Here is an 8658-nt window from a genome sequence, read left to right as displayed (position 1 = left end):
ATGTTCATGTTGCACTTCTGGTGGTTCTTTTTATTATCTGTCAAATTCGATGCTTTAAATATTTGAGTTTGTGGACTGCTTTTAAACAAATAGTGTACAAACATTTATGTCTTCATGTACATAAAGAAAGTAAAGTGCAAAGATGGTAGAACATAGATATCTAAACCTTTCAGAGCTTAAATTTCTTGTTCAGATTTTCAGTATCAAGTGAATGGATTCATCATGGAAATCATTTTTAAATCATTCACAATCTATAAAATGTAGCTGATCACTTCTGTATTTATAAATTACATATATATAAATTATACATTTATAAATTATATGGAGCTGACATGAGTAAATTATATGTAAATCTAGTTAATATGTATATTAAAATCAGTCGGTTGTTTTTAATTCTTTTTCCATCATTGCTAACTCTGCCAAATAGTTCAAAGGTTGTGCTGGAAATTCTCCCCTTTTCCAAAGCAAATCCACAAGACATTGTAGAAAGTATATAATGTTTCATTTCCACAGTTTTCTGGGAAGGAATACCAGAAACTTTCAGCCCTTTTGCTGTCAGCAGGAGTAAGGGCTATCAGTAATTACAAAGCTACTGGAAAACAGAATCAGTGTCCCCTCTCGGATGCCAGCATTTCAACAGTAAAAGCTGTCTAATCTGAGCCAAGCCCTGGCATAACTTGTTCTGATTTTCCTTCTTACTCAATGGAAAGCCATGTCCAAGTTCTCGGCTTTCTATTGTATTTAGTCAGTTTTGACCTCTTTGATGTTTTTGCTTTTTTTGTTTAAGTAGCCAGAAACCTCAACAACGACAACTGCAATTACCCAGAAGGAACCTTTCTGTCATGGGCACTGTAACTGCATAACTGGGAGGGGGTGAGTGGTGAGTGCTGGTTCTGAAACATGTCCTGAGATTTCATGCCCTAACAGAGGAAGAAATTCTCTAAGAAAATGGACGTGGATTTGAGAAATGGGTCTGGGGTCCCCAAATCCCAGCCGAGCTGGAATTTCATTTATGATGGATTTTGAGATACTGTTCTTTCCTTTGGAATTGTAAAGCACTTTTTAATGGAACTTTTTTCGCTTTCATTTTGAAAAGATTCACTTCCTGGGATGGGCATTTGGCCTAGTAGTTAAGTTGCAGGTTAAGGCACCCACATCCCATATCAAAGTACCTGAATTTGAGTCCAGGAGTCCACTTCTGACTCTGGCTTCCTGCCAATGCAGACCCTGGGAGGCAGGAACTGATGGCTTAAGTAGTTAGGTTCCCACCCATTTGGGACACCTGAATTCAGCTCCCAGCTCTCAGCGTCAGCCCTGGACCAGCCCCAGCCATTGTGGGCATTTGGGCTTAATAGCCAATGGATAAAAGCTCATTTGCTCACTGTCTCTCTCTCTCTGTCTCCCTCTCTCCCTCCCTCCTTCTCTGTCTTTCTATTTCCAAAAACAATTTTAAAAATAAGTATGAATAAGGAAGATTCACTTCCATTACAGAAAACTTAGGAAACCATAGATCTATTTATGGATATAAGCTGTCCCGAAAATTTCAAGCCAGCTAGCTGGAGTGAAGGGTAAAACGTGTGCAGTGGCAGAACCTCCTTCTTCTTCTTTTGTCCAGATCAATGCCCACATGCCCAATTTAGGTCAAGGCATCAGGCAGAGGAACGGACTGGAGACACGTTGAGATGCTCTATTTCACACACTTGCCCTCTGGAAGGACTTGCAGAGGCAGTCACTTAAATTACATACAGGTCATCAAGCAAGATATATAATCTATCTCTAAAACAGACAACTTCAGCATCGCAAGTCCCCGTGGCCTTTTACTGGGGCGCACTGCACGACTTCCTCGTGTTCCTCTGTCAATTCATGTTAGAGTGCGCTTTGTTTAAAAGTGCTGTTTCGTGTAGTCTCTGACCCTCTTGCTCAAAGCAAAGAAATAACTTTGGTTTATTTATGACCTACTAACCTTAAGCAAAACTGAAGTACTTAATGTTCCCACAAGCCCAAGGATGAACAGGAACAGCTAAAATAAATCTGGTCTTGATGCAGATTGGATTTATCCTACCCATACCACCCTCCAAAACTAGTGAGAGGATGCAGGATGTATCTATCAGTGGCGCATGACTTGCAGTCGTCTTCAGACAAGGAAAACTGCAAGAATGCAGGTGACAGCCACCTACTTAAAACTGTGCAATTATGAACAATATTTCTAAAAAACATACCGCACACTTCTCACAGAAAATGTAAATCTCAGTAACGTTGAATCTCAATGTCTTAAAGATGAATAATTTATATCGAGGACTAAGTCATGAAAATAAGGAAGTGGAAGAGAGAGGTTGAGAAGATACAGGAGAGTGGCAAGAAGTCCACAGGAAATAGCAGAAGGCTATGTTGAATCAGCAGCTAGCACAATTTTTCCTTACAGGGCAAACCACAGGGTCCACACAGAGAACCCTGAAATTGGCTGTTTTTCTTGGCACTGGAGTAACTACAAGCAAGAACAGAGAGGGCCTATTTCCATTGTAGACAGTTGAAACCGTTAAGAGATAAGGTTTTATCCTCAACAGACCATGACTTTGTGAACATGCATCCAGCTTAGTCCAGGGATGCAAGGCAGACCTAACTACTGTATTACTACGGCTGCCCTATAGCAGATGACGAGACATCGGATGTAACTTCTCAGAGTTGCAGATGCATCGTTTAAAAACTTTGTAAGAATTGTAAAGTTTGTTATATGTGTGTGTGTGTGTGCGTGTGTGTATGTACATATGATGTTTATTTTAAGCTTTTAAGATTTTTAGTTTTAAGTTAATCATATTCTGCAGGGACTTCTAGGGGCATATTTTGTAAAACAGATAACGACATGGCTATGCACTGCCATTAATTGAACTGCCTTAGAGCTTTGCTTGTTAGTAGACCAAATGCATATTTCGTGCTAAGACAAAATACATGGTGTGGAGTCTTTTACAATACCATCCCTGTAAACAAATGTGATCAGATGCAGCAAGAGTTGGATAGGCATGATTGAGAAGGATGGAAATATTGACCTGACACTAATACCAGACAGGCAGAGAATAGAACAGGAGAGATATGCCTTCAGTTGTAATTGATAATGCAAACAGATGGATCCTCAGTCCCGTGATAAGATTCTTTCCTGCAGCGACACAGAAATGCTTACTGATAGAGCATTTTTTCTCAAGCATTGTATTTTGTAGGGAAAAAAGTTCTGCTTGTTTCAAAAGAATGAAACACACAAAATTCAGATTAATCACTATTTTCTATGCTGTGACTATTTGTCACCTCGGTACATGGTTCCAATAGCCCCCTTGTCCCTGCTTCCTCCAATAGAATCAGTTAGAGCAAGTTTTCATGTAAATAATTTATCTAGATGATATTAAGCCATTACTGGCTTTAAAATGTTCCAAGTGAATGAAATATCAGAATGTGCAAACACTCGGAATACAATTTCACCAGTATTTCAAGAACAATTGTCTGGACTTACGTAAACCATGATCACTTCCACAGACAGTATTCCTAAGTCTCATCTACAGAGTGTTATAACCATTTTGGATACCAAGTAGTTATATGAAATAGTGATTTTTTTTCTATCCTTATGTTCATCCATTTAAGTGACCCTTGCTTTCATTTGTATTTATATATAGTTTGGAAGACAGTGCTAAAATATCATCAATGGATTTCACAATAGTTTAAAAATAAATATTCATCATGACTTACTCTAAGAAAAGAGGAACATGAAAAGAATCTCCCACCTAATTATCCCTGGCAAAGTATTAGGCGTTTTGTATCCAAATAAACAGGAAATGATTGGTTTTGTAATGTATATCAATCGTGTTTACCTTTCCCTATGTTAAAGAAATCTTTGTGTCATAAGCTGATTTTTTTCATTTATACTTTGCTCAGTATTTTCTAAAAAACATTTTTAGGAAATTATACTAATTTTAAAGCACTATTGTAGAATAAAAAATATTGAATGTATAATAGCAAAAATAACATTGCCATGAATTTGATGAAATATAGGAGAATTCTATTCAACTTTAATGCAATTTATGGATATCATAGTTCACCTGCTATAAACATAATGACATTTAAATTATACGATATTGTTCTCATTGGATACCTAAAACAACTTTGACTAACAAATTCTCTGTTTTCTTAACAGTGAGATACTCCTGCCTCTGGAACTAAGCCAAGATAGGCGTTTTGTAGCTCAGTGAAGCTTTTCTTTCTTAGGATGTGATATGGAGGCTGGCCGAACTCTTGATAGGAGGAATTATAACCATTTTTCTCGTCTCTCTTATCCGTTTGAAATGGCTTAAAATGTATAAAATGTGGGACCCAAGGTACTCTGTTGTTTCTATCTCCCATCCCTCTAGATACTTACGGATACAGTTAAAGGCAGCAGAATTCAGAGTCTAGAGGTTGCTTCAGTGAACATTCAACGCTGTCGGTGAGTTTGGAATTAAAATCAAAACCATCGACCGTTGATTGTACCCTATGGCTAACCATCATCTACTCCGTGGCTCTCAGAATTCGCTGAAGACAGGAAACCAAAGCAAGACACACCAGGACTTTCTCTTCCCCATGCAGTGATTATTTTTAAAAAGGTCACAATCAACATTCATTGCTGTCGGTGGGTTGAACTGTGTGGACAAGCTCACTGAACAATGAATGCAACTGTGGCCCCGCTTTTGGCTGTCACAATCAACAGACATCCCATCTCTCAAAGGTGTGTGGAAAGTAGTCATATTTTTCTTGAACTTTTCTAATCTGTCTGACTCTTTAGGTTTATTTATGCAATTTATATTGTATGATCAAAGTTCAAAGAAAAGGACACTAGTTTAGCCCAGAATAATACTTCTCTGCACATCTCCATGATATGTATGTATGTTCTACATTACCTTTATAAAAGGGACGATTTTGGTCATGGAATATCTGTAACATTGCCATCCAGGTTAGCATGTGTTCTGTTTCAGTGTGGATGGGAAGCAGATATGCAGAAGCAGGCCAGCATGTGTGTCACTGGCACCTCCATCTTGACAACAACAAGTCCTGGAAAATACCCATTGTCTACACCCGCTCTCCTGCACATGGAAAGCTCCTGGTAAAGTGGGACAGAAACACAGAAGTTTTATCTTCTTCTCTGAGGGCAGATTCGCTCAAATAGTACTTCCTCTTACCATGGAATTTGCTACAAAAAGAAAAATACACAATATAGGTAGCTAAGTAACTGAGAACACTTATAACACTCATTTAAAAGATTGATTTCTCAAATCAGATTTCATCTTTAAGATGAAATTTTAACCACTTTCTTAAGTTTTTCCTTTCAACGCTGATCTGCCTGATTATTAGCCTTATAACCATGCCACATTTATTGACTCATAGTCACTAATCTGATTTTCTAGTAAAAGGTTACATGTGCCATTTTTAGTTAATGCTGCTCTATATTTTTACAAAGAATTTTTTCATTGAATTTGATCACAGCAATTTTAAGTTTACCATTTATAATGATAATCATAGCAATATGATTACTTATAGTAATAAAACGCTTCTAGAGTGCGTATGTCAGAGCACCCACAAGGCTTCACTGTTTTATTTTATTTTGTTTTGTTTAAATCTGTCAAATACATTTTCCTACCCCTTCCTTGACCATTTCCATCTCTTTTACATTCAACTCCCATGGCAGAAACCCATGATTGGGGTCCTGCTCTACATAACCCTAACATATTTTGCTACAACTAATATTTCAGCTGTCACATCCAACTTGATCACTTTCTACCACTCATTTTATATGTTCTTATCCTGAAGGCAACTATCCTTTAGCTTCAGTGTTGCTGAAAAAATAAATAAGGCACGCAGTCATATTGGTGCACCATCACACATATTCATGGGTCTCCAAATGCTGGAGTCCCAGTGCTGACCCCAGCACTCCTTCCACCTCACTACCTGGACGTTAGGCTAAGTGTTTGTTCCCTCCTTGGCAGCTCCTCTCTTCCATTGGATGCTCCTCTCTTCCAATGGATGAAGGGACTTCTCATGAAGAAGTTTTAATCCATCTGGTTGCTTCTTCCGCTCCCTTGTTGGCCAGCTACAGACCAATAGGCGTCTGCTCTCCTTTCGTCTCTGCAGATCCTCTTCTGTCTCAGCACACGGCTTTCTTCATTTAATGTGGTTTTCCTCTGTCCTCAAACAGAAAACAAAATAAATTTAAGAAAAAAAAAAGCCTTCCACGTAATCTTCTAGTTACTTATCCCTTTCTTTCATTCTCTTTAAAAGCTGAAATTTCAGAAATAGTACTTGAATATAACTTGCAGATATACTTTTTAGTTAAATTCTCATTTCCCCTCAGTTACCTGAGTTTGACTTCTTCTACCAGTCTTCTCTCCTATGTGTGCATAATGTCACTTTACCGAGCTGCTCTTGACCAAATCACCAGTGAGCTCCATAAGTCACACTTTACCACCAGCTGTCTTATTGAAACCCTTCTGACATTGCACACCTCTGACCACTTCTAAATTCCATTCTCTCTTAACCCTTGTAACTCTCTACTCTCATCTGGATTTCTGACTTTATAACTATGATTTCCTCCTAATTATTATTTTATTTCTATTATTATTATTATTATTTTGCTTTAGTGCCAGTATCCTCATGAGATACATCCTTAGCTTTCTGACATTCCTAGATTTCTGTTCTTCTCACAATATTTGAAGGAATCTTGAACTCATGTGTATGTTTATGTCTGCCTAGGTACTCAAGACTTTATCTCCAGTTAGATCTCCTAAATACGTATCTGTCTTCTGTTGTTTGTAAAGCTCCAAGTCCAGCTGTGACCGCAGGAATCTCATCACTTTCTCCCAAAGGGATACGCCTTGAATTGATTTAGCAATAATTCTTGCAGTCATCTTATGCTCCTGCTCTTATTTCTTACCCTTTCCTGCACATAGAATCACAAACTCCTGAAAGAGCTCATTTCTGTATATCTTGCCAATATTCTAATACTTCTGTGTACTTCTGCTGTGGGATTCTCGTACAGAAACAAGACACAAAGACCTTTTAACAGGAAATATTATTTTTATTTTATTATTTATGCACAATGCAGTGTGGCAAGGGTTAACACCATTGCTTGGTACTGGCAAGCAGAACCTGAAATGGTTGCATCTCAGCAGATAATAACTACAGTTGAAGCATTCATAGGCAAGCAGATAACAACCACATTCCATTTTCAGGGTGTTTATTTTTTCTGTCTGACCTTGGGAGGTCTCTACCAAATATTTGATCACGTTAGTTAGAAACAAGTTTAATTAAAAGACAAAAGCTTCTACCAGGGGCTGGCACAGCAGGTTAACGCCCTGGCCTGAAGTGCCAGCATCCCATATGGGTGCCAGTTCTAGTCCCGGCTGCTCCACTTCCGATCCAGCTCTCTGCTATGGCCTGGGAAAGCAGTAGAAGATGACTCAAGTCCTTGGGCCCCGGCACCCACGTGGGAGACCCAGAAGAAGCTCCTGGCTCCTGGCTCCTGGCTTCGGATCGGCGCAGCTCCGGCCATTGTGGCCAATTGGGGAGTGAACCATCAGATGGAAGACCTCTCCCTCTCTCTCTCTCTCTCTCTCTGCTTCTCCTCTCTGTGTGTAACTCTGGCTTCCAATAAATAAATAAATATTTTTAAAAAGTCTTCTACCAATCTTGCACTAGTTTAGTTCAGAAATGGATCCTTCTTACTTGGACTATTCCAATAATCTTCTACTTAACTCTCTGTCTACCATGTTCAATAGTTCCTTCACAGTCTTTGAAAATAGTATTTAAAAAATTTTAATCATGTTTTCAAACCCCGTTATGCACCCTCAATAAAATATCCTAATATGTTTTTTAAATATTTATTATTTATTTATTTGAAAGGCAAAGTTACAGAGAGAGAGACAGACAGAGAGAGAGAGAATCAATCTACTGTCCACTGGTTCACTCCCCAAATGGCTACAATGGCCAAGGCTGGGCCAGGCCAAAGCCAGGAGCCAGAAGCTTCACCTGGGTCTCCCACGTGGGTGCAAGGCGACAAGCACTTGGGCCATCCTCCACTGCTTTCCCAGGCACATTATCAGGAAGCTAGACTGGAAATGGAGTAGCCAGGACTCCAACCGGTGCCCATATAGGATGCCAGCATTGCAAGCAGCAACTTAGCCCAATTACACCATAATGCCAGCCCCTCTAATATGTTTAATAGATGAATTGGTCTGTTGGGAAAAATATTATGAATATTAGTTAAAAAGAAAAAAATAAAATTTTATCTGGAATTTCACGTAACCTCTTAATACTTATTTCAACATATTAATGAATTAAATGTAGTTTTATAATTTTCAAAAAGTCTTAAAAGTTTTGTTAGTTTTTAGAAGTTTATTTGTTTATTGTTATTTATTTGAAAGGCACAGAGAGAATTTAGAGAGAGAGAGGGAGAGAGATTCCATCAGCTGGTTCACTCCAGGCCCAAGCCAGGAGCCCAGAACTCCATCCAGGTTTCCCACATGAATGAAGGAGGCTCGGCTGCTTGCGCCATCATTTGCTGCCTTCCAGGATCCTGTTATCAGGAAGCTTGATCGGAAGCAGGGGAGATGGGATTCAAACCAGCACTCCAATATGGGACACAGGTGT

General features: G+C 38.9%; 2 non-coding genes across 2 annotated transcripts; both read left to right on the top strand.

Annotated features, from left to right (window-relative positions):
* Positions 1–4448: 4448 nt before the first annotated feature.
* On the top strand, positions 4449–4510 carry MIR181A-1 (microRNA mir-181a-1). Its single transcript, NR_162551.1, has one exon. It is a non-coding gene; the product is annotated as a microRNA mir-181a-1 (primary transcript).
* Positions 4511–4631: 121 nt separating this feature from the next.
* Positions 4632–4692, top strand: MIR181B-1 (microRNA mir-181b-1). Its single transcript, NR_162553.1, has one exon. It is a non-coding gene; the product is annotated as a microRNA mir-181b-1 (primary transcript).
* Positions 4693–8658: the final 3966 nt, after the last annotated feature.

This window comes from Oryctolagus cuniculus, chromosome 13 (genome assembly GCF_964237555.1).
Source record: "Oryctolagus cuniculus chromosome 13, mOryCun1.1, whole genome shotgun sequence".
NCBI lineage: Eukaryota > Metazoa > Chordata > Mammalia > Lagomorpha > Leporidae > Oryctolagus > Oryctolagus cuniculus.
Note: the sequence above shows the minus strand (reverse complement) of the source record. Positions and strands in the feature narration are given on the sequence as shown.